This window comes from Equus quagga, chromosome 10, assembly GCF_021613505.1.
Source record: "Equus quagga isolate Etosha38 chromosome 10, UCLA_HA_Equagga_1.0, whole genome shotgun sequence".
NCBI lineage: Eukaryota > Metazoa > Chordata > Mammalia > Perissodactyla > Equidae > Equus > Equus quagga.
In genome coordinates this window covers 27,504,112-27,531,630 of record NC_060276.1, presented here as the reverse complement: position 1 = coordinate 27,531,630, position 27,519 = coordinate 27,504,112, and the positions used below count along the sequence as shown (strand labels likewise).

The window sequence follows — 27,519 nt, the reverse complement described above, 5'->3', positions numbered from 1 at the left end:
TCTCTCCACGTTTCTCTCCTCCATTCAGTGGAAAAGGATGAGTGGGAGTGGAGTTAGAGTACTCCTCTTACTGGTCTAGGTACTTATGGATATATGGGATGTTGAAGCGCTTTGGATAAAACACAAAAGATGCTTAGAACAATAGTTTTGGGGGTTTTTCAAACATACATTTGTAGGCAAATCTCAACTCCCAAACTTTAAAGAAAAAAATTGAGGCGTGCTTTACCTTAAACAAAAAAAGAATTCAAAAACTTATGAGGGGGAGCAAAACATGCCACCCCAAAATGTGCCACTTTGGCATGTGGATTGTCTTGAGCTGAAGGCAATTAAAACTGAGCAGACTCAGGAAAAGCTTTTTACCTCTTCCTTAACTGCCAGAAAGAATTTGGATAGGGCTCCTGTACCAGGAAGAGAGCTATTACCAGAGACAGAAATTCTTATCTGCGTGGCATGGCAGACAGTTGTTTACCAAACATTTGCTCTTCTCATCTTCCTGTGAATTGTCCTCCTCCCCTTTGAAGCCCCAGACCCCTCCCCCTTCTCCTTAGCTCAGGGTGGTACACAAGCCTCAACTGCCCCATTGCCACGGAGTCTTCCTGTCTTTGTGGGGCTCTCGTACATATGTGATTAAATTTGTTTTTCTCTTGTTAATCTGTTTTATGTTGATTTAATAAGACCAGGCAAAGAACCCAGAAGGGAAGAAAGGCAAAGTTTTCCACTTCTTCACTTATACAAATAAATTGGGTCTGGGAGTGGCTATCTGCATGTCAAAGGATGCCCCACTTCACAGAAAGAATTTACCACAGGGTTATTTTAAATAGTTTGCTCAATTGAAAATACTGAACCTGAATGTCCTTAAATGGAGGATTAAGTGATGCATGTTACATTCATGCAGTGGACTATTAAACGGTCATTAAAAGTGATGTTCTTAATATAATGGAAAAATGCTAACATTGTAGTGAGGGAAAAGAAGTTAGAAACAAAATTGTATAATTAAAATGGTTTTTAAAAATCCATAATAAAAAGACTGGAGGAAAAGATACCAAATTATTAGCAGGGATTGTTTCCTAATGTTGAGATCGTAAATAATTTCCTTTTTGTATCTTGAATTGTCTGATTGTTCACATTTTCTATAATGAGTGTGTATTGTTTTTATTATAAAGATTAAAATAAACTTTTAAAAACAAAAATCAAGGTTTGAGTCCTAAAAATTCAATTTGCAAAAAACTTTTCAGAATTGTCACTATTGGGGTGTATCTGGGGGGAGGGAGAGAAAATCCCAGGACAACTGTTTAGGTCTTTATCTAGTTCTCCCATTTGCTTAAGAATGGGTCTATAATAATCCAGAACTGAGGTAGAAGAGTGAAAAAAACCCTCATGATCCTTTTAAGAAAATGTGTGGCAGTCGCTTCTGTAGGGAATGATGGGGGGGCGGCGAGCCGAGGAGTTGAAAGAAAGATTTCTTGGACTCTCAAGATCTGGCAGTAGAGCTCTTTTATTTAGAGAATAGTGTGGAATAGCATGGGGACAGGACCCATGGGCAGTCAGAGCTGCTGCGTGGGGACAGGACCCACAGGCAAGAGGAGCTGCTGCTGCCAACATGGGTGGAGAATAAGGCTAAATTTAAGGCATAGGTATGTGAGTTATCTCTTTACAAGACAAAGGAAAGAATATGTAAAAAGAGTTGTTAAAATGGTATCAGGGCCGGTAGGTTCTGGTTATTGCGTGGTCCTACAACTTTTAGATAAGAATCAAACCGGATTAAGTAAATGGCAGAAGTCGCTGCTTGAATATTACCTTCAGCTAAAGAAAAAGGAGGATGTGGGTGGGGGGCGGTCAGTTACATGAGGTTGCCAGACAGTAACCAACTTAAGTTCTTGCCTTCCCCATTAAGAGTTTCCAGAGATAAGGCCATTCCACCTTCCTCCTGGCGCAGAGAGGGTGGCATCTTTACAGATGGAGATTTCCCTTACAAATATAAATGTTTCCCAACAAAGGGCAAGCAAGCTCTGAGGGCAAGCTCCTCAGAGTTGCTTTTATTAAAGGTAACCAGCCCCCTTCTCATCTGTAGTTCTAAAAGTAACCAGCCTAAAACAATCCTCATCAGGGAATAAGGAAGGAGACTGTGCCAAGTGATTATTTGAAACCTTATCTTATCATTTCTTGGGCTTGAAATGAATTGGTTAAATGAATTTAACAGGTGACATTTGTTCTTTTTATCGAATGGGAGAGTTCCACTTAAATGTTCAAAACCGGTAGGTAGGACTGTACCAGAAAAGGTGAAGGCGGTGATGACAAACCAATAAATTAAAGGAGGCTGTTTGGAGAAATCGCTGAGTCAAGAGTCGGGCAATCACGTGAAGTTTTTCATAAAAACGAAACTCAACCAGAAGTGGGTAGCTTTCCCTCCCCGCTCCACCCACTCTTGGTATTGCTGCAGGCGCTGGAAGCGTCGGTTTAATCTATCCTTTGGCTCCTCCACTGGGCGGACCCCTGGCAGGCCAGAGCGAAAAGGGTAGCGGAAGGAGGGGGCCCTGGGCCGGGCTGGCACGCCTTGACTTGTGGGTTAGCGTTCCGGGAACAGTAACACATGGATCTGGGTGAAACATTGGCTTTCTGTGTTTCCTGCGTTTGGTACCTTTGGAGGGCCGGCTGCAGCTGCGGGAGGCCGCGCTCGCTGCCAGCGGTCAAGGCGACCTTGCTCGGAAAACGACTGTTGTACTTTGAGCTAGTGACTCCAGAGGCTTTGCCGCTTTCTAGGCATTCCTCCAGGAGCTTTCTCCCCCTGGAGGCCTAGCCTGTAAACGCAGTTTGTTTTTGCAGTGTGATGCTGCCTTATTCTTGTCTTTGGCGCCAAGAGTGGCATGCAATCCCTACCAGTTAATTATGGCCTCTCCGAGGAAAGAACAATAAAGTGCTGTCCTTTATGTCTACAGTTGGTGCTTCTGAGGTCACTGGCAGTAGTTGCTTTGAGGTCTTTCTTCAGCACACTTACTCACCTGTTTCCTTTATGACTGCAAGAACCTATACCAAAGCCTAGTGCCTCTCCTGGTGAGTTGGCTATAGGTGACTTTGACATACAGAGAAACGACGTTGTTTCGTGCACTAACATGTCAAAACTCATCACATTGTACACTTTAAATATGTATAGTTTATTGAACAGCAATTGTACCTCAAGCTGTTTAAAAAACACAAAGGATTGAGTAATAAATGGTAATCAAGATTAATGGATAAAATACAAAAATGTATTTCTTTTATCTTCATCACTGAGTCGTGAAGAAAAGATCATATCTCTTGACCCTTTTTTTTTTTTTGAGGAAGATTAGCCCTGAGCTAACTACTGCCAGTCTTCCTCTTTTTGCTGAGGAAGCCTAGCCCTGAGCTAACATCGTGCCCATCTTCCTCTACTTTCTATGTAGGACGCCTACCACAGCATGGTGTGCCAGGCGGTGCCATGTCCGTACCTGGGATCCGAACGGGCGAACCCCGGGCCGCCGAGAAGTGGAACGTGCGAACTTAACTGCTACGCCACCAGCCCAGCCCCATCTCTCATGACCTTTTTTGGTGAGTTAACTTACTTATTTTAAAGCCTTAGATTTCTGTAAATATAGGCACGTGGTTTTACTTGCAAAGTTTTCCCTAAATGAGGATATTTCATTAATATTTGATTTACTGTTGTTGTGACACATAAGAAAACACAAAGCCATCATGCCTCAAAAGAAAAGAAAAGAAAAGATCATAACCCAGTAGGAGGTGATAGAGCAGCAGGGTTAGGAACCCTGCTAAGGAGTCGGGCTGCCTAGGTCTGAACTCACACTCTGCCGCCCGCTAGCTGTGTGAGCAGGAGTCCCTTGTTTTCTCTGAGGCTCTGCTTTCTCACAGAGTCCTGAGTGAATCAGGGTCAGCAGAGGAGGAGCAGAGAGGGATCATTGGGCTGGAGCCTCAACTCTAAGTGGGCCTCAAATCTGGGCTGCTGCCTGGTAGTAAATTCGTGGGGAATTGCTGGGAGAATGGTGATCACAAAAGTTGATCGTAAGTGAAATGCATGGAACCCTGGTACTAGAGGGGGGAGGTTGGTGAGAGCTTCCCAGGCCTTGAGGACCTTTAAGGAATAAATGAGAGAATAATGAATGTGAAGGCTCAGAAAAGTACCTGATACATAATAAGTACTGCACTCAATCAATGGTACTTATTTTTACTTTATTATTATTGGTGGTGGAACCACTTACCCCATAGTATCGTTGTGAACAGAGCTTGTGTGAAATAAAGCAAGTTCCTAGCAGAGAGCCTGAGACGTAAGAGGTGCTCAGTGGGTATTAGTTCTTTTCCCTCTTCTCTCTCCTTACTTTGAAACGGCCACCTCAAATTCAGCCCACTCCGTGGAGCTCTCCCAGCTTCCTGTCCCCCACCTCAGCATATGCGGCCTTTCCTGTGGCTCTGGGGCAGGATACAGGGAAGCACAGTGTGGGAGACCTGGATTGGGTCACCTGGCACCGGGCTGCATGGAAGCATCTAATTTGCACTGAAGTGTTGCCCTGGATTTTGTGTACTTCAGTCGTAGTTGCTGTAAGGGCGAGAAGTGGGGTGTCATGGCTTGGGTTTTCCAGAAGCAGATGCTGAGGTGGAATTTGGAGTACAAGATGTTTAAAGATCAGTATCCGTGAAAGGAAGGGGTGGGAGGCAGGATTGGGCAGAGGGAAAAGTCGAACAATGATGCCAGCCTAACAAAGACTGGACTAACCCCACAGGGAGGTCTGGAGAGAGGATTGCCCATCAGAGTATCCCACAATGAACTGACAAGACCAGGCCTTTATACCTCTCTCTCTCACTCGCAGGACGAGGGCTACCCTGGGAAAAGCATGACCTCATGACCTGAAGTGGAGGCCAACCCGGAAGTGGCAGACACTTGGCATCTGAACACACTCTCCACAGCTGGGCAGCAGGTCCGTCCTTCCTTAAACAGAGATCAGAATGGTGTATTCTCCATGTCCACCACACTGAGCGGTAAACCAACAATGTAATAATACAGACCAGACTGTTGACTGTTCAGAACAGAGAATTCCAATTGTATCTCAACACATTAAAGAAGAGGGTTGGCAGCCAACTCTTGATAGAAGATAGTAGGAAAAGTGATTTGAAATGTCTATGAACTAGATAGTTGTACATGTGCAGTCAGAGCAGCTACCACTGAGACAAGTTTGCTCTGCCCAGGAAAGAAGATCAGGCTCTTGCCAAATGGCTCGTGTGCGATTGGTAGGGTTTTATATAGCATGGGAGCAGGGAGAAGTTAAGATGAGAGGCAAGGGCTAAAGGTAGAGCAAATCTTAGCCCAGGGCTGTCCCATAAATCTACACGGCCTCGCAACAATGTTCCTCATCACTCAGGATACTTGTTAAATTCCCAGACCCACCTCCCTACAATAGTCTACTCAATCAGAATCTCTGGGGTTAGGAATCAGCATGTTTAATAGGCATCCCCACTACTTTCTTTGCAAGTTACAGATTGAGAACCCTGCAAAAGATAGACCAGCACCATGGATTACACTCCACAAGGCTGCACATAGTACCCTCACTGTTACAGACTCTGTAAAAAGAGATGATCCAGCCAGCACCCTCAGCCACCAGACTCTAATGGCAGAGATGGCAAACCCAGAGAGAAAAGAATGTATCGGTCAGTTACCATCATATAGAGTGAATCATCCATCAGTGTTGAGATGTGGTAAAGACAGAGCAATCTGAATGGGATCCTGAGTTACAGAAATAACTAGTGTGACCCTCTCTGGTCAGTGTCCTGAATTCCCTGGCTCCAAGGCAGGAGTCCTTAACCCAGGGTCCGTAGATAAAGTTCAGAGGGGCTCATGAACTGAGATGAAAAATCAGCATCTTTATCCGAACCAGCTTTTTACTGAAACTTAAGATTTCCTTAAATCATGGATATAGACAACAAACCACAGTAGGATTAGCAATATCTATGGCATGGTCACCAATAGAAACCATGGATATATTTTATACCACATTACTATTGTTGCAGGTATCTTGAAATATGGTATATGCTCATCAGTACTTCAACACTGTTACTTTTTAGATCTCTAGATCTTGACATTTAATTTGTTAATAGAGAAGTGCATGTATTATTATATCACACATTTCTTATTAAATATTTTGATAATTCTATTTTGATATAATCAGCTTCCTTTGTAATCTTATATATATATATATATATATATATTATTTTATGCATTTAAAACATTATTCTATGTCAGGGTCCCTAGGCTTCATTAAATTCTTAAAGAGGTGCATGGTGCAAAAAAAGTTAAGAACTCCTGTAGTAAAGTCTATTTTGCTAGTGGTCACCTTCATGACGTCATTTTTATCCCAGTCACCCCCCCAAATTATATAACACACTACTCCCAACATTTCTCCCAGTTATTTCCTAGACACGACACATTAGAAAGAAGGAGACAGAAAATTATGCTTCCATATCTTTAAGTTGGGTCATGCAGTTATTTCATTCATTCATTCATTCAGTTAATCAATTCAACAAATATTTATTGAGCACCTATTATGAGCCAGGCACTATGGGGATACAGTGATGAATAAGACAGATACTGTCTTTATCCTCAAGGAGTTTCATTCTAGGAGAGACTAGTGAGAAGCAAGTAAACAGGCAAATAAAATAATTTCAAGTTTTATTGCTTTATGAAAAAACAAACAGGGCATAGAGATAATAATAACCAACATTTATTGAGTGGAATGTTTAATATGTGCCAAATTTAATTTAATATGTGCCAAATGTTTAATATGTTCCAAATATAAATAGTATATAGGAAAAAAATGCCCAAAGTGCCTCTGAAGAGACATTGGACAAGACTTTTCTTGCCCAAACAACTGTCCTCAAATAATGGCCACCACCACCTACGTTATGCAGAATCAACCCATATGGAAGGGCTTAAACCGTTTGCCAGAAAAACAAGGACTCACGCCCTCATTTTCTTTCACAAACCTGTCTGAACTCACGAATTAGGTACCTTTGTCTTTTTGGATGTCTGAGTTGGAGTTTAGGAAGCACACTCTACCTCACAACCATCTGAGCACTCCCCCAAGGCCCCTTCAGAGCGTCAATAAGCATTTCCTGATCAGAATGAGGCTCTGTGGTTTTCATCTAGTTTCCTGCCTTCAGATCTTTCTGGTCATATGACATTAAAACCTACCACAGCCGCTGGGGGCAAAGGCTTGCGTCACATACTGGCTGCTCTGCCACTTACTAGCTGTGAGACTTGAGGAAGTCACCAAACCTCTCCGTGTCCTAGTTTCCTCATCTACAGAAGGGATAACACCCCTCATAGGTTTGCTATGGAGATTGAACAGAAAGCCCCGTGGAAAGGCACAGCACGCAGAAAACACTGAATACTGTTCAGCGGCTTTGTTGTATTATTCTTGTTACTGTTGTTGGTGCTGTCATGACAAGGCCTAGGAACAGTATAGAAACATGGTACACACATAGGTTAGAATGCTGGATAATCATATAGACAACTTGTGTCTTAGCCACATTAAATGAGGACTGAGCTATTGGCTCTGGGAGACAAAAGAGGAAATGCTACCAACTACGTCTTGTGTTCAAATACATTCAATAACATAATTTACATCTGAATCCTCTTTATTTTTACAAAGTACTTCAACATTTTATCTCATTAATCCTTATTACACCTGGGAGGTTATGTTTTTACTATTTCCATTTTGTATTGAGGATCAGAAAGGTCAGGTGGCTTGGTCAAGTTCACACAGCCAGGAGACTCCAACCCACACCTTGGCTCTTTTTCCCACTAGATCAGTTGTGTCAATTATGGTAATAAATGAACTCTGAATTAGCCTTTAATCCTAGAGTGTTTTTAAAATTCTTATATACCTCTCCCCTCTCAAATAATGACTGATTTTCTCTTGTGACATAATAGTAAAATAAAGTTTAACATGAATTAAAACAAAAATTTTTAAGTGCTCCTTAAACATCAAATAGCCAAATGAGAAACAAGTAATATCCATTTAATTGCTAACATCATTACTCTCCATGCATTATTGACCAACTCAGTGTTTCTTTTTTTTTTTAAAGATTTTATTTTTTTCCTTTTTCTCCCCAAAGCCCCCCAGTACATAGTTGTATATTCTTCGTTGTGGGTCCTTCTAGTTGTGGCATGTGGGACGCTGCCTCAGCATGGTTTGATGAGCAATGCTATGTCCAAGCCCAGGATTCGAACCAACAAATCACTGGGCCGCCTGCAGCGGAGCGCGCGAACTTAACCACTCAGCCACGGGGCCAGCCCCCTCAGTGTTTCTTTACAAGCTTTACATTGACTAACACAACTCAATAAGGTCCTCATAGGTTTAATATTCCCATTTTAGAGATAAGAAAATTAAGGCACAGAGAATTGACTAACGCTATACAGCCAGTAAATGACAGAGCCAGGATTCAAACCCAGGCAACAGTTCCTTTTTAGGTATGTTATGTTTGAAATGTATAAAACATCCAAGTGGATGTGTTGAATAGGCAAGTAGGGATGTGAGTCTGGGCATAAAAGAGAAGCCCAAGTTGCAGATATAGATTCAGGAGCCATCAGTATAGAATTGGATTTTAAAGCCATGGAACTAGATGAGATCCCCTAGGGAGAGAGTGCAGGTAGAGAAGAGGGGCAGGCACAGGACTGAGCCAGGAAGCACTCTAAGGTTCAGAGCTTGGGCAGAGGAGGAGGAACATCAGCGTTAAGATGAAAACTCCCCAGAAGCCATGAGAGGGAAGGACACTTTAAGGAGGATAGTGTAATCAACTGGGTCAAAAGTTCATCAGCATCATCATCATCATGTTATTACTCTAGCACACTGGTGAAGACCATGTGGAGTTATTGAAGGGGACCCAATGTAAGAAATGATAATCTAGTGAGAAGTAGTGTAATCAGGATTGCCATACATTCTCGGTTTGTCTGGGACAGTCCCAATTTACACCCATTGTCCCACATCTCATCCAATTTAGCATTTGTCCCACATTTTTCATTTTTGAACCAAATATTACAATTAATAGTTGTGGTAAATAATTTGGTTTGGGTTTAGTAGATCTCTATTTTGAACTTCCAGTTTCTACAGAGTTCTCACATGATTAAATCTGAAAGACAACCAGTGATAATCCATCTCTTTTCCTAACTAACCCTTTCCTGATATAACGCTGACCTCCTCACCAGGAAAAGCAGGCAGGGAGCTCACTGATAAGAGGAAATGTGCCCAGGGGCTGGCCCCATGGCCGAGTGGTTAAGTTCACGCGCTCCGCTGCAGGCGGCCCAGTGTTTCGTTGGTTCGAATCCTGGGCGTGGACATGGCACTGCTCATCAAACCACGCTGAGGCAGCGTCCCACATGCCACAACTAGAAGGACCCACAACGAAGAATATACAACTATGTACCAGGGGGCTTTGGGGAGAAAAGGGAAAAAAATAAAATCTTAAAAAAAAAAAAAAAAGAGGAAATGTGCCCAGGTAACAGCAGCTAGGGACTGCTAACAACCTGGGGTCTCAGTAGTGGTGGAAGATGTATGTGACCCTGTCCAGCCGCCTGTCACCTGGTACACTGGCCAGTTGTTCCTTGGCAAGTTCCAGATGTGAGTTTCAGAAGCTGTCGGCTCGCCAATTAGGAAGGTCAATGAGAGATGTGCGAAATTACAGGCTAGGTATGCATGAAATATGTGTAGGAAGGAGAGGCTAAGCAGTCCCGCCATATAGTCTATACAGAGAGCAGTCTGAACATTCTCGCAACAGTGGTTCTGTGATTTATACATGGTGTAAATCTACAACTACTTATTTTACTGATTGATAATGCTTTTCTATTTTGCCATAATCCTCTTAGCAGTAATGAGCACAAGTATATGAAAGTATGTGTTTATGAAGATTTAGGTACTGAATTTGATGATGTACATGTAACTCACACAAAATGTCTGTTGATGTTTACCACCCGTGGGGGCCACAGTGATATAGCAAACCACACAAAATCCAGAAGACACCTATCTGCTGAAGGAATAGCAGCGTCTACCTCAAAAGTCGGCAGCTATTTTCCTAAAGTGCTCAAGGATCACACATGCAGATACAGAAGGTTTACATATAACTCTGTGAACCATAACTTACTATATAGATCGAATGGTTGTTCTTCTAAATTCATTTTGCTTATTTTTTATTCTAAATTTCCTTGTGCATGTATGAAAAGTGAAGCAGTAGCTGTTAAAGTGTTGGCTGAGTTAGCCAACCAAATGGCTCCATGACACCAACTTTATTTTTAAAATTTTTTTATTGAGGTAACATTGGTTTTTAACATTATATAAATTTCAGGTGTACATCATCATCATTCAATGTCTGTGTAGATTACAGCATGTTCACCACCCGGAGACTAATTACCATCCATCACCACACACGTGTGCCCAGTCACGCCTTTCACCCTCCTCCCTCCTTTCCCCTCTGGTAACCACCAATCTCTGTCTCTATGTGTTTGTTTGTTGTTGTTATTTTCTATTTATGAGTTAGATCGTTCTTTCTTCCTTTCTGATGCTCTAAGATTCCTTCTTTTTTCATTTCCTTTCTGTTTGAATAATTTTCTTCAGCCCTTATATAAGGATAGTTCTGCTAGGGAAAGATTCTTTCTGTTTTCCTTTGTCTGAGAATGTCTTTATTTCTCCTTCATTCCTGAAGTATAGTATCATGGATACAGAATTCATGATTGACAGTTCAGCATTTGAGAAATCGTGTGTCACTTTTTTCTGGTCTTCATGAATTCAGGTGAGAAATCCACTGTTATTTGAATTAATGTCCTACGACAGGCAATGTGTCATTTCTTTCTGGCTGCTTTCAAGATTTTTTTGTCTTTAGTTTTGAGAAGTATAATTATGATATATATTCGCATAGGTTTTTTGGGTTTATCCTATCTGTGATTACTCAGCCTTTAGAATCTGTAGGTTTGTGTCTTTGGCCAAAGTTGGGACATTTTCAGCCATTATTTTTTCAAGTACTCTCTCAGCTCCCGTTTCTCCTCTTCTTCTGGGCCTCTTATGGTATGAATGATGGATCTTTTCAAATTGTCCCACAGGTCCCTGAGGCGCTGTTCATTCAAGAAAACTTCTGTTTTCTTTCTGTTGTTTAGATTGAATGAATTCTGTTGAACTCTCCTTAAGTTCACTAATTCTATGCTTTGTCATCTCCATTCTACTATTTAGCTCCATTCTACTATTAAAATTCAGTGAGTTTTTTAAATCTCTAGTTGTATTTTTTAGTTCTATAATTTCCATTTGGTTACTTCTAACAATTCTTTCTTTGCTAAGATTTTCTATTTCATTTGTTTCAGGGAAATTTGTACTTGCTTGTTGAGTCATTTTTATGATAGTTCAAAATCTTTGTCAGGTAATTCCAACACCTGATTCATATTGATTTGTGTATCAGTTCATTTTCTTCTCTCATTCAAGTTGTGATTTCCTGGTTCTTGAGATGATGGGTAATTTTTTTATTGTATCCTGGACATTTTGGCTATTATTTTAGTAGATGCTGGGTCTTATTCATATTTTTTATTTTAGCAGGCAGTCACCTGTTCAGATTTAGCATGCAGTCCTGACCTACACTGGTGAGCTTTGGTTCCAATGACAATCTAGTTTTCAGAGCCTTTGCAGTGCTACTTTTGTCTTCCTGCTTTACCTCATGTTGCCAAAGCTCCCAGTAGTCTATAATGGTGTTGCTTAAACAGATGGAAAGAGCCTCCCTCGGCTGGGCTGCTTGGTGCCTCTAGGTAGGGGAAGGGATTTTTCCAACTTGCAAGGATGAAGAGTATCTCCTGGGATGGTTGCTTATTGTAAGATCTCTCTTGCCAGTGGGTGGTGGTGTACCTCAGGCCTACAGGATGTAGTGGCTTGCCAGTGGGTGCTTGTTGTAGCATAGCAGTATCCCTCTTGCCAGTGTTTCCCTGGCCACGTGGTATCTCTAGGGGGGAGAGGGGTTTCAGGCCCCCTAGTGGGGAAGAAGAGTTCTTCTGAGACAGGTTCTGCTTGTCTCGGTGGGATCCCCCGCTTACTGCCCAGAATGCAATGTCTCTGAGTGGAGGAGCTGAGTTTGAGGCCTGGCAGGGAAGAAAAGGGCTTCTACTGGCTGCTTATTATCAGTGGGGCTTCTGATCATCTCCCTTGCTGGTTCTGCTGGGCTTGCCTGGTGGTGTCACTGGGGCTTCCATTTGACCCAGGGGTGGAATGAGCCTATCTGGGCTACCTTCTGTTGCCAGGTTAATGGTCAGGAAAGATTAGGCCTGGACCACTTTCTTCTGTTGCGGGGGTGGAGGGGACAGGGGTCATAAGATGCTCTCCTGACATTTGTTCCTCCATATCTGAGGTCCCAAACCAGTTCACCTTCTTCTTACTATCTTTAAGAATTCTCCTTTGGTAGTCTCTTGTGTTAGTTTCAGGGTTTATAATTTTATTTAGTAGGGAGGAGTAGGGAGAGATTAATCTATGCCATCTTGAAAGTCCAGACAAAATTCCTTTTTTTTTTTTTTTTTGGTCTGGAAGTCCAGACAAAATTCCTTTTGTAATTTAAAAACTATGTCATTTGAAACCTTAAGAATAAATTTAATTGCCCCATGAGTCTGTGAGAACTAACAAGAGTCCTAGAGAATGCCAAAATAGAAAGGATTTTATATAGAGAGAGTTTATATCATAATAAAATCCATAAGGCTTGGAAAGGAAGAAACAAAACTCTCATTTTTCACAAATAATATGATTGTGTGACTAGAACGTCTAAAAAAACTGAAAGATAAACTTTTAAATAAAGTTTGGTAAAGTGACTATATGCAAAATCAATTTACAAAAATCAATTGTATTCCTTTATGCCAACCAGAAACAGAAAAATGACATACAAATCCCTTTTACAATAGCATAAAAATATTTAAAATTAAATCTAACAAAAGATGTGTAAGATCTTCATGGAAAATATCATAAAACTTTATTAAAAGTCATTAAAGAAGGTCTTAGCTTGAAGTACAAAAACAGATGGCTGGCCATATTTGACCTGCAGGTCATAGCTTGCTGAGCCCTATTCTAGAACAGTGGCTTTCAAACTTCAGAGTGCATCACAATCACCTGGAGGGCTTGTTAAAACAGATTTCTTAGGTCTACCCTGAGACTTTCAAATTTAGTAAGTCTGAAATGGAGACTGAAATTTGCATTTCTAATAAATTTCCAGTTGATATTGATGCCACACTTGGAGAACCACTTCTACAGAAAAAGAACAAAGTAAGAGGCTCTGCCTTTACCCACTATCAAGATTTACCATAAAGCTATAGTAATTAAGACAGTATTGGTTCATAGATAGCAAAGATATCAGTGGAACAGATTGAGCATTTAGAAACAGACCCACATGTATATGGACACTTGAAATATGACTGGGGTGGCCCTGCAGATTGGGGGGGAAACAGAGTTTTTTCATTAAATAGTGCTCAATTGGATTTCCATATGGAAAAAAATGAAACCTGACCCTAACCTTGCTCCATACACAAAAAATATATTCTAAGTGGATTATAGATCTAAATGTCAAAGTTAAAACAGTAAAGCTTCTAGGAAAAAATATCCTTAAGACCTTGAGGTAGGGAAACATTTATTTCTTAATATACAAAAAATATTAACCATCAAGGAAAAGATTTATAAATTTGACTAAAGTAAATTTAAAACTTCTGTTCATCAAAGGACACCATTAAGACTGAAAAGGCAAGCTAGTGTGTATAATACAATAGCCACTAGCCATATTTGGTTATTGAGCAAAAGAAATGTGACTAATCCAGATGGAGATGGGCTGTATGTATAAACTACACTTTGGGTTTTGAGGACAGTATAAAAATGTAAAATATGTCATTAATATTTTTTATACTGATTATATGTTGAAATGAAAATATTTTAGATATATTGGGTGAGATGGTTTTTATGTCTCGACTTGACTGGGTCATGGGGTTCCTAGATACTTGGTCAAACATTATTCTGGGTGTGTCTGTAAGGGTGTTTTTAGATGAGATTAACATTTGAATCCAGTAGACTGAGTCAAGCAGATTACACTCCCCAATGTGGATGGGCCTCATCCAATCAGTTGAAAGCCTGAATAGAACAAAAAGGCTGACCCTCCCAGGAGTGACTTGGAATTTCCTCCTGCCTGACTGCTGGGGTGGAACATCAGTATTTTCCTGCCTTTAGACTCTCACTGAAACATCAGCTCTTCTTGGGTCTTGAGTCTGCTGTTTTTATAGACAGAAATGACATCATCACCTCTCTTGGGTCTCCAGTTTGTTGACTGCAGATCTTGGGACTTCTCAGCATCCATTGTTATGTGAGCCAATTCCTTATGATAAATATCTCTCTCTCATATATATATGTAAATATATGTGCATATATATTTTACTGGTTCTGTTTCTCTGGAGAACCCTAATACATTAGGTTAAATAAAACATATTAAAATTAATTTCACTTGTTTATTTTTGGCTTTTTTAAAAATGGCTATTAGAAAATTTAAAATTATACATGGGGCTCATATTATATTTCTATTGGCCAGCACTGATCTAAAATATATAAAGAATTCCTATAAAACAATAAGACCAGACTACCCATAAGATAAATGGCAAAAGATTTGAACAAGAACACCATGAAAAAAGGAATCTAAATGGCCAAAGTAATATTTGAAAAAGATGCTCCATCTTATTGGTAATCAAAGAAATGGAAATTAAAATCACAATGAGGATGACAAAAATCAACAAATGTACAAGGAAATAAACCACCATGAATGAGTCAGCAGAAATAAACAAAAAATTTATATCCCCCAAGCCCTTCAGATATTAGAATTATCTGATACAAGATGCAAAGTTTCTAATATAAGAAAAATATTTAATCAAAAGAAAGAACTACAAAAATGACCAAGCAACAGCAGACTATCAAAATGATCAGGAAGATTTATATAAGAAGCAAATAGGACCTTTAGAAATAAAAAATATAAATTATTGAAATTAAAAGTTCAGTAGATGAATTAAACAGATTGGGTACTGAAGACTGAATTAGGTCATTGGAAAATAGATCTAAAGAAATTGCCCAAAATGCAGCATTAGAGATGGAAAATATGAAAGAGAGGATACGATAAAAAGCTCTAACATGCCTAATTTATTTCTGGGGGGAGAGAAGAGGAAAAATGGGGAAGAGGCAATATTTGAAAAACAAAGTAATAGTTGAGAATTTTTCACAACCAATGAAAGACATGAATCTACATGCAAATGAAGCATTATTATATACCAAGAAGGATAAATAAAAACAAATCCACGCTTCTCCATACTGAAATGACAGAACATCTGCCACAAAGAGGCAATCTTACACGTAATCAAGTGATAAGTCAGATCATCTGTAAAGAAACAAAAATGAGGCTAACTGCAGGTTCTTTTTTTTTAAGGAAGATTAGCCCTGAGCTAACATCCACTGTCAATCCTCCTCTTTTTGCTGAGGAAGACTGGCCCTGAGCTAGCATCCATGCCCATCTTCCTCTACTTTATATATGGGACATCTGCCCCAGCATGGCTTACTGAGCGGTGCCATGTCCACACCCAGGATCCAAACTGGCGAACCCTCGGCCGCCGAAGCAGAGCAGGCAAACTTAACCGTAACAGCAGATTCTTTAGAGCAATAATTGAAGCTGGAAGACAGTGCAATGATATCTTCCAAGTGCTGAGAAAAAAATAACAGGCAACCAAGAACTATGTGCCCTGAAAATTAATATTTCAAGACAGAGTTGGAAATAAAAACATCCTCAGTTAAGGAAAAACAAATTTACACCTATAGACCTACACCAAGTAAATTTCTAAAAGATGTACTTCAGAAGAAAAGAAAATTAACTCAGAAAGAAGCTCTGAGTTGTCAGAAGGAATAGTGAGGGAAAAAAATTGGCAAATATGTAAATTAATCTATACATGGTATAAAATAAGTTGTTCATTTATTCAGCATATATTTATCACCTACTGTAGTAGGCTGAATAATGTCCAACCAAAGATGCCCGGGCTTAATCTCTGAAACCTGTAAAATGTTACCTTATTTGGAAAAAAGGGTTTTTGTAGATGTGATTAAGGATTTTGAGATGAGATTATTTTGTGATTATCTGGATGGGCCCCAAATGCCATCACAAGTGTCCTTATAGGAGAGGGGCAAAAGGAGATTACACAGAAAAGAAAGCCATGGGATGGACGCAGAGTCAGAGAGAGAAGGTGGCTATGCTACTGCCTTTGAAGATGGAGGAAGGGGACATGAGCCAAGGAAGGCAGCTCTAGATATTGGAAAAGACAAGAGCCTCTAGAGGGAGTGTGGCCCTACCAACACCTTGATTTCAGCCCAGTGAAGCTGATTTCCGACTTCTGGCCTCTGGAACTGTGAGAGAATTAATTTCTGTTGTTTTGAGCCACTACATTTGCGGTAATTAGTTACAGCAGCCACAGGAAACGAATGCACCTACTATGGCTAGAAACTGCTCTAAGTGAGATACATCAATGAACAAAACAAAGGTCTCTGCCCTAATGGAGCTTAAACTCCAGTGGAGTAAAGAGACAATACACTATAAGCATATTAACCAAGTAAATTGCATAGTAAGCTAAAAGGTAACAAGTGATATGTAAAAAAGCAAAAAGAAGAGCAGAGTGAGTGAGGAATCAGGAGTGAATGTGTATGTTTCACGGGGTTGGTAGGCAAGCTGATGTTTTAAATAGTGGCTATGGTAAGCCTCATTGAGAAGGTGGTGTTTTAATTTATGGTGTTTATTTTTAAAAAGAGGACAACACTAAAATGCTGGACAACAATACTGTGTAAGGTGGGAGAGAGGTGATCAGTATTAACGTGTTCTAACATCCATATATAATTTGGGAGAATTTGATGCTAACTTTAGGCTTTGTTAAGCATACATGGTAACATATCAAAGATAATCAGTAAAAGAATAGAAATAGGGGCCTGCCTGGTGGCGTAGTGGTTAAGTTCTCACGCTCTGCTTCAGCAGCCCGGGGTTCACAGGTTTGGATCCTGGGCACAGACCTACGCATTGCTCATTAAGTCATGTTGTGGCGGCATCCCACATAGAAAAGAGAGGAAGACTGGCACAGATTTCAGCTCAGGGCTAATCTTCCTCAGCAAAAAGAGGAAGATTGGCAACAGATGTTAGCTCAGGGCCAATCTTCCTCACAGAAAAAGAAAGAACAGAAATAGAATATATAATTTCCAAATAAGTAGTGGGGAAGATGGAATAAGAAAACAAAATAAACAAAACTCAGTAATTATTTTTAAACTGAGAAAGGATAAAAAGCAAATAAGATTAGAACAGAGAGCAACCAGTAAGATGTTAAAAACAAATACAAATGAATGTGAACACGATAAATGCAAATGGATGTAATTTGACAGTTAAAAGACAGAGATTGTCAGACTAGGGGAAAAAGGGGAAAATCCAGCTAATATGGAAGAGACACCTAAAATATAAGAGCAGAGAAAGGCTGACAGTTAAGCAATGAAGAGATATACCAAGCAAATACTAGCCAAAAGCTAGGATAGTTACATTAATATAAGACAAAAAAAAATTTTAAATGCATTGTTAGGGATTGAGAGGGTCACTACATAATGATAAAAGGTGGGAGATTGTAATGCACCTTTCTCAATTATTGATAGATTAAAATTAAACATAAAAAATTAGTAACGATATAGAATATTCACAGAACTTAATCAAAAAACTTGGTTGGAAACTGCTGCTATGAATATTCATGTACAAGTCTTGCAGTGCACACGGAGGAAGAGCTCCTCCAGCGTGGGGGTGGAATTTCTTGATCATAGGGTTTGCACCTTTACAGAAAACACTTCAAGTTCCATGTACCCCACTCTTGACCTAATTCTTCTCCTTCCTCCCCCAGAAATTAGCACTATCCTGGATGTGGTGTTTATCATTCTAAGGTAATGTTTAAATTTTACTACTTCAAATGTATATGTGTGTACATGTGCCCTTAAACATTATAAAGTATTGTTTATATTTTTAAATTTTAAATGTTTACTTTTAATAATTAAAAATGTATATATGGTATCATAGTGGATGTGTATTCTCCTGCACCTTGCATTTTCATCGTTTTAGAGATTTATCTGTGTTGATATAGTACTAATTCACTCATTTTAACTGCTATATAACATTTATAAATATATTTTATAAATTTTTATACTGTTTTATAAAGTTTAAACTGTTATATATTTTTTAATGTATCACAATTTATCCATTGTGCTGTTGAACACACAGTCTGTTTCAATTTTTTTTTTTTTTACTAATTACAGATACAGAAATAAACATTCTTGTGTATTTCTCTTTGTATATGGTATGAGAATTTCTCTAGGATATATAAGATTAGAATTGCTTAGTCATAAGATGTGGGCACCTTTAACTACAAAATTTCACCATATTGCTTTTCAAAGTAGTTGTGCTAACTCATATCCCTACCATGGATGAGTTTACATGGCTCTTCGTCACCGTCATCTAGTGCTGTGAGGCTTTTCCATTTTTACCAATTGGATGCATGTGAAATAGCACTGTACTGTTTTATGTTGTATTACACTCGTTACAGAGGTTGATCTCATAAATTTATTGGTCACTTGGGTTTTGTCTTCTGTGAATTGCCTACTCATATTCCTTGCTCATTTTTGAGTTGCCTGTTTTTCTTATTGACTTATACAACTTATGTATATTTTCTGAATACTAATCTTGTGTTGATTATATGTACTGTGAATATCTTCTCCCAGTCCGTGGACTGTCTTTTTGATTTTTTTATGGGGCCTTTTTGTTATATTGGAGCGCTCTCTGCCATATTATTTTGTGCTTTGTATTAACTTTGCTTTTTCTAAGCTATCTTTCCCCATCGCACCCTTTCCCTGACTCTATTTGACTGATCACGTTTCCCCCCTCTACTGGTTTGGCTGTTATTCATTCTATTTTTATTCTTTTAGGGTCACCTTTAAAATATTTTCTAAAATTTTAACTTACATTCAGTAAAATTCATTTTTTGGTGTACACTTCCAAGTTTTTACAAATGCATAGTAGAACCACCACAATTAAGATACAAAGCATCATCAGCCCCCAAAATTCCCTCTTATTGTCCCTTTGTAGTCAGCCCCTCTCCCTACACCAACCCACGCTAATCATTTATCTGTTTTCCACTCTTAGTCTTGCCTTTTGCATAATGTGATGTAAATGGAATTAAACCATATGCAGCCTTTTAATTCTGGCTTCTTTCACTTAGCACAATGCATTAAAGATTTATTCATGTTGTTGAATGTATCAATAGTTTGTTCCTTTATAACTGCAGAGTAGTAGTATTCCATTGCAGAGACGCACCAATCACTGTTTATCTATTCACCAGTTGAAGGCCATTTTTGGTTGTTTCAAGTTTTTGGCAACTATAAATAAAACTACTACAAACCTTTACATAGAGGCTTTTGTGTGAACATAAGTTTTCATTCCTCTTAGGTAAATTAGGAGTGGGATTTCTAGGTGTCCCTAAATTTTAATATGCATACTTGGAGTCCAAAGTTTATCTTTCTTCTGAACAAAAATTTTAATACATTTAAATTCCAAACTCTCTCTTTCCATCTTCGATGTTACCTTGCTTATTAGTATTTTAGTGCCTATCTTATTTTTACCTTCCCCAACAAAATTAGTCATTTTTACGTTTAGTCAATACTTATTTAGATATATGAACATTTCAACAATTACTGGGGGTCACAATTTCTTCTTGCATCCCACTCCTTTCTTCTAAAAAGCACATTTTAATGGTCTGTTTTGGAATGATGTTATAAATTAAATGAACAGAATGTTCAAATATTATAATAGAATCTGATAGCCCCAAAATACACATTCTTGGATTATAGAACCTAATGATCTGTTTTATGTAGGAATTATACATACTGGTCTGGAACAATCAACTTTTCTAATCCACTTCAATTGTGAGGGAAATGACCCTCTGTTTATTACTGCACACCTAGCAGTAGGGTGAGAAGGCTAATATAGGCCCCATGCACTTAAAGATCTTTGAGGATTTTATGCTCTTGTTTTTGGTTAAAATATTTGAGCTGTCTATATCTAATTTCCTCTTAAAATAAGCAAAACTATGTAGGTTAAGCAGGACATTTGATATTTCTAAACATTTTATAAAGTGTATTAAGCTTTTTTTTTTGAGGAAGATTAGCCCTGAGCTAACATCTGTGGCCAATCCTCCTCTTTTTGCTGAGGAAGATTGGCCCTGAGCTAACATCTGTGCCCATGTTCCTGTTTTACATGTGGGATGCCTGCCACAGCATGGCTTGATAAGCAGTGCATAGGTCCCCCATCTGGTGAACCCTGGGCCGCTGAAGCAGAACGTGTGAACTTGACCACTGTGCCACTGGGCTGGCAGTGAGAATTTAATATTTTTTAAAGTTAGATAAAAGGAGTAAATGTGCAGTACCTTTCTGCCTCATAATCAGAGTTCCTTAACTCAGAGAGTAATTAGAAACAAATCTTTGGGGTCAGCCCAGTGGGTAGTGGTTAAGTTCGCATGCTCCACTTCGGCGGCCTGGAAAAGGTTTGCTGGTTCGGATCCTGGGCATGGACCTACATCCTGCTTATCAAGCCATGCTGTGGCAGCATCCTACACAGAAGAACCAGAACGATTTACAACTAGGATATACAACTATACACTGGGGCTTTGGGAAGGAAAAAAAAGAGGAAAATTGGCAACAGATTCTAGCTGAGGGCCAATTTTTCCTCACCAAAAAGCAATTAAAAAAAATGATTGTCCTTAAGCACATGATCACATGTATAAAAGAAAAAAGAAAAAAATCTTCGAAAGATGCCAACTCCACAGCCTGTACTGCAACTAATTTTAGGATAGAAGCACCATTCATCATGTAGACCTGATTCTAAGAAAATCTGCCTTTACTTTTTTGTGTGTTGTCTTTTAAAAATCTAGCAAATTTCATAGTGGCCTTTTAGGTATAATGTTAATCATTGTGAAGAATTTTCAGGCAACTAATTACCTTTTTAAAATGTTTTCACAAGGTATTAACACCAATGACAAATAACAAACAATGGAATAGATGTCTTTGCACTTAATAAAAACTTTCTTACTATCTGCAAAATGTTTAAAAAATAACTTCTGACATATAGTAATGAACAAGAAAATACTTTTATGCATAGAGGGACTTTTAATCAAAACAAAACAGATGAATAACTGAAAACAACTTACTTTTTGATCATTATTTTCAACTTAATGCCTTACTGACTATTCAAGACTGATTAAGGAACACAAAGAAGATTTTACATCTATGTTAATGGGTTCACAATGTATAAAGATGTCATTTGTGACAACCACCACGTAAAGGAGGAGGGTTGGAGGTGTACAGGAGCAGAGGTTTTATATACTACTGAAGCTAATTTGGTATTAATTCATACTAGTTTGTTATAAATTTAAGATGTTAATTGCAATCCCCAGGGTAACCACTAAGAAAAAACTAAAAGATATACAGAAAAAGGAATGAGAAGGGAATCAAAATGATATACTACCAAAAAAATCCAACACAAAAGAAGGCAGTATAAAGGGTTTGAAAAACAAAAGATATGATATATAGTAAACAAATAGCAAAAAGGCAGAAGTTCTTCCTTATCAGTAATTATTTTAAATGTAAGTGGATTAAACTCTCCAATTTAAAAACGTAGAGACTGGAAGAATGGATTAAAGGAAAACATTAACTATAGGCTGTCTACAAGAGACTCACTTTAGATCCCAAGACACAAATAGGTTGAGAGAGAAAGAATGGAAAAAGATACTGCATGCAAAGAGTAACCAAAAGAGAGCTAGGGTGTCTCTATTAATATCAGACAAACAGACTTTTAAGTAAAAAACTGTATTATTACAAGAGACAATAACAATATACATTAAAGATGAATCACCAAGAAGATATAACAAGCATATACATGTACACACCTAACAGAGTTCCAAAACATATTAAGCAAAAATTGACAGAATTGAAGGGAGAAATACAGTTCCACATAATAGTTGGAGACTTCAATACTCAACTTTCAATAGTGTATAAAACAATAAGACAGAAGACCAATAAGGAAACAGAGGACTTGAACAACACTATAAACCTACTTGTCTTAGCAAACATATAGAACACTTCACCCAAAATAGCAAAATGCACATTCTTATTAAGTCCACATGGAACATTCTTCAGGATAAATCATGTGAAAGGCCACAAACAAGTCTCAATAAATTAAAAAGACCTGTAATCATAGTATCGTCCCTGACCACAATGGGATGAAATGAGAAATCACTAACAGAAGGAAAATTGAAAATTTCACAGTGTGTGGAAATTTAACAACACATTCTTAAACAACCATTGAGTCAAAGAAGAAATCACAAAGGAAATTAGAAAATACTTTGAGGGGCTGGCCCCGTGGGCGAGTGGTTAAGTTCACGTGCTCTGCTACTGGTGGCCCAGTGTTTCGTTGGTTCGAATCCCAGGCGCAGACATGGCACTGCTCATCAAACCACGCTGAGGCAGCGTCCCACATGCCACAACTAGAAGGACCCACAACGAAGAACATAACAACTATGTACTGGGGGGCTTTGGGGAGAAAAAGGAAAAAAATAAGATCTTAAAAAAAATTATTTAAAAAAAAAGAAAATACTTTGAGATGAATGAAAACAAAAATAATATACTAAAACTTATGAGATGGAGTGAAAGCAGTGCCCAGAGGGAAATTTATAGTTGTAAATGCCTACACACTAAAAAAGAAAGATTTCAAATCAATAAGCTAACTTTACACTTTAAGAAACTAGAAGAAGAAGAGCAAACTAAACCCAGAGCTAGCAGAGGGAAGTAAACAATAAAGACTAGAGTGGAAATAAATGCAACAGAGAACAGAAAAACAAAAACACACCAAATTCAAAAGTTGGTTCTTTAAAAAGATAAACAAAATTGACAAACCTTTAGCTAGACTAAGAAAGGAGACGAATTATTAAAATCAGAAATGAAAGTAGGACATTACTAACCAACATTACAGAAATCAAAAAGATTATAAAAGAATGCTATAAACAAACTGTACACCAACCAATTAGATAACCAAGATGAAACTGGCAAATTCCTAGAAACAAACAAAACACTAAAACTGACTCAAGAAGAAATAGAAAATCTGAACAAACCTTTAAATAAAGACATTGAATCAACAATCAAAAATTTTCCCATAGGGGCTGGCTTAGTGGCGTAATGGTTAAGTTTGTGTGCGCCATTTTTGCAGCCCGGGGTTCACCAGTTCGGGTCCTGGGTGCGAACCTATGCACTGCTCATCAAGCCATGCTGTGGCAGCATCCCACACAGAAAAAACTAGAAGGACATACAACTAGGATATACAACTATGTACTGGGGCTTTGGGGAGAAAAGAAAAAGAAAACCTAAAACTTTCCCATAAAGGAAAAGTCAAGGACCAGATGGCTTCACTGGTAAACTCTATTAAATATTTAAAAAATTAGCACTAATCCTTCTCAAAGTCTTCCAAAAACTAGAAGAGGAAGAAACACTTCATAACTCATTTTATTAGGCCAACATTACCCAGATACCAAAGCCAAACAAAGACACCACAAGAATACTACAGACCAATATCTCTTTATGAATTTAGATGCAAAAATCCTCAACAAAATACTAGCAAACCAAATCTGACAGCATATCAAAAGGATTATACATCTTGACCAAGTGGGGATTATGTCAGGGATGCAAGCATGGCTCAACAGATGAAAACCAATCAGTTGAATACACCAATTTATGAAGAAAAAAACCTCACGATGACCTCAACTGATGTAGAAAAGGCATTTGACAAAATTCAACATTTTTTAATGACAGAAACACTCAGAAAACTACGAATAGAAGGGAACTCCCTCAACACGATAAAGGGCATTTATGAAACACCCACATCCAACATACTCAATGGTGAAAGACTGTAAGCTTTCCCCATAAGATGAGGAACAAGACAAGGACATCCACTTTAGCCACTTATATTCAACACCGTATTGTAAGCTCCAGCCAGAGAAATTTGGCAAGAAGAAGAAATAAAACACACTCAAATTGGAAAGGAAGAAGTAAAACTATATTTGTAGACAACAAAGATGTTACATATAGGAAATCCTTAAAAATCTACAAAAATATATTAAAGCTAATAAACCAATTCAGCAAAGTTGCAGGGTACAAGATCAACACTCAAAAACTGTATACACTTGCAATGAGCAATCTGAAAAGTAAATTAAGAAAATTCCATTCACAACAGCAGCAAAAAGAACAAAAATACACAGGAACATATTTAATCAGGAAGATGCAGGACTTGTACAGTGAAAAGTACAAAATACAGTCATGCGCCAAATAATGACGTTTCAGTCAACTACGGACCGCATAAACAATGGTGGTCCGATAAGATTAGGACCATTAGTACCTAGCTGTGCGGTAGGCTATATCATCTAGGTTTATGTAAGTACAAATCTATGGTGTTCGCAGAATGAAGAAATCACCTAACAACGCATTTCTCAGAGTGTATCCCCATCGTTAAGCGATGCATGACTGTATTTCTGAACAAAATTTTTAAGAGACCTAAAACAAATGGTTTAAATAAAAAGGGAAGTCATCATGTATTCATGGACTAGAAGATTTAATACTGTTAAGATGCTAATAGCCCCAAAGTGATCACTGTATTTAATGCAACCCCTATCAAAATCTCAATGGCCTTTTTTGCAGAAATAGAAAAGCTGATCCTAAAGTTCATATGCAGTAGCAAGGGATCTGAATAGCTAAACAGTCTTGAAAAAGAAGTGGAGGATTCACACTTTTCGATTTCAAAACTTACTAAAAAGCTATAGTAATCGAAACAGTGTATTACTGACATAACAACTGATACATAGATCAATGGAATAGAATTGAAAGTCCAGAAATAAACCTATAGAGCTAGGGTCGATTGATTTTCAACAAGGATGATACGACTATTCAATGGCGAAAAGAACAGACTCTTCAACAAACGGTGCTGGGACAATTGGATATCCATATACAAAGGAATGAAGTTGGACCTTTACCTGATACCAGATACAAAATTTAACTCAAATGAGAGGAATGTAAGGAATAAAACAATAGAACTCTTACAAGAAAACATAGGGGTATATCATCATTAGCTTGTTTCTTTGCTATGACACCAAAAGCAAAAGCAACAAAAGAAAAAGTAGATTTATTGCACTTCATTATATTAAAAACTTTTTGAGATGAAAATGTTCTGGAAGTAAAGAATGGTGAAGGTTGCACAAAATAGTGAATGTACTGTCACTGAATTGTACACTTTAAAATGGTTAATTTTATGTTATGTGTATTTTACAACAAAAAAATTTTCATTAAAGAAATGTTTTAAAAGATTTTATTCTAAGAATTAGAGGATAGGAGAATCTGTTTTCATAGCTTGCAAAACTATTAAGTTGCAATCTGCATCTGCAGCACATTCTTATATTCCACATCAAATATAAAAGGTTCTACAAAAGAAAAGTTCGATTTTTTTTACTATGCTAGACAAATTCTAAGGATTGTTAATTATAAAAGTACATTATGTGCCTGTTCAAAAAAAGAAATACTCTTTAATAGCAAGGAAAAAGGAAAAAAATGAACAAAGTGTTAAATTTGAACCAAGTGTTTTCAGGTGAACAAATCTGTTCATTATTCAAATTTTTTGTTGGAAACTGAAAATTATTGATTAACGAAGCATTAGCAAGGATACCATATAAAGCATAATCATGCAAATTCCCATTAGTACTACTCTTTTCTTTTTAATGAACAATTTGTTTTGGCAATTTTATGTAGATGAGAGAACAGAACATGTTTATAACACTCCTGCCATTCACAGCATTAAACAGAATGGTCATTAAAACAAACAAAAAACAGCTAATGTAAAAAAGATATATGGATATTAAGATTAAAAAACAAACTTCCGAAAATCCTGAAACACAGATATACAGAATAAACCGATTTCCTGAACTCTATGCACACGTACAAGATAAGAATTTCAAGAGTATGGCTAGACAACATGTTAAGACCATTCAGCAGACTCAGGAACTGGGTTCAAAAAAGCTTCTTGATCTCTGGTTTGGTAAGGTTCTCAAGAAGCATCTTACTCTGAGAGTATATGGCCCAGAGCTCACATTAACAGAAAAGGCGGATCAAGTGCCATGACTAAAACAAGAGTGTATTTAACTGCTCCTTCTCCCCTCAAGTTAAATCCAGACTAGTTTCATACCGAGTTCATGAAACTATTTGACTTTGAGGATTTGAATGAAACAATGTTCATACTTGTATTTGATTTTTCTAAAATATGCCATTTAAGAATAAATACCCACCTTGAGGATTCCTGGGAATTTTACTCACCCTTTTCCATACCCTCCTCCACATTCCTATAGCATTATCACCAAACCACCACAAAAATAAAAAGAGAAATTTAAAAAATAACAAAATTGACAAATGAGAATTCACTAAATTAGGAAGATTTTAAGTTCTATGGTTTTATAACTTTCTTAACATATTTGTATTTTAAAGATCTTCTCTACAAACTTTTTTTAAATAAAAGTTTTATTGGAGAAAAATAGAACCACCACGTACACAGGGAAAAGAGCACAAAAATTCAACTGATACAGAACTGAAAGTCACAATTATCCGATTTTGTTTGCAATGACTTTTCAATTTCTTAAACAGCTCCCTTCAACTTGTTTTTTAATAGTCTTGCCAAGTTTTCAGCTGAAACAGCATCAAGTTTTCAAAAAATTAAGAGCCTCAGGGAAGGGACCAGCTTTCAAGATAACAAAGGTGACACCAAGAGTCTCCTCCTAACAGGACCAATTCTACCTAAAAATTCCTTAAGTATAACTATCAAGTCTCATGGAATATAGTCTACTTATCTCAGAGACCATCAGGGGTGAGTTAGAACACTGAGGTCGATGGTCCAGTAGAGAGAGAACAAGATAGCTGCATTTTCTTGTCAGATGAGCTCATGTAAGGAAACCAAGGAGGAGTTGAGAAAATAAAGGCAATGGCTACTCAAAAAGAATTCGGAAGGCATTCTAAATACCACATATTGTTAACCAACATTGTGCAAGTTGATGCAATTAAATGAGAAACAGGCAACTTCTTTTTAATGACTGGTCACAGGTCTTTGAGAATTCAAGAAAACAATCAACAGCAGACACAAGAGCAGGTCTCCTCAGTTGACAGTTAGGACCTAGGTATTTATTCTAACGGCTCCAGATAGTCAAGGAAGTATATTGTTGCAAAAAGCATTAAAGCTGTTCTGATTTTTAACAAAATAAAAAAAAAATTTTCTGCTTCTCTTCCAAGATCAATTCCCTTCAAAGCTTCAAGGAAAAACAAACAAGGAAGCAAAAAA

The 27,519-nt window shown here is 38.0% G+C and overlaps 1 long non-coding RNA gene across 1 annotated transcript; it reads left to right on the top strand.

Annotated features, from left to right (window-relative positions):
* Positions 1-3,425: 3,425 nt before the first annotated feature.
* Positions 3,426-18,158, top strand: LOC124246035 (uncharacterized). The gene is made up of 3 exons (XR_006890384.1): positions 3,426-3,564; positions 4,836-5,004; positions 17,960-18,158. It is a non-coding gene; the product is annotated as an uncharacterized LOC124246035 (long non-coding RNA).
* Positions 18,159-27,519: the final 9,361 nt, after the last annotated feature.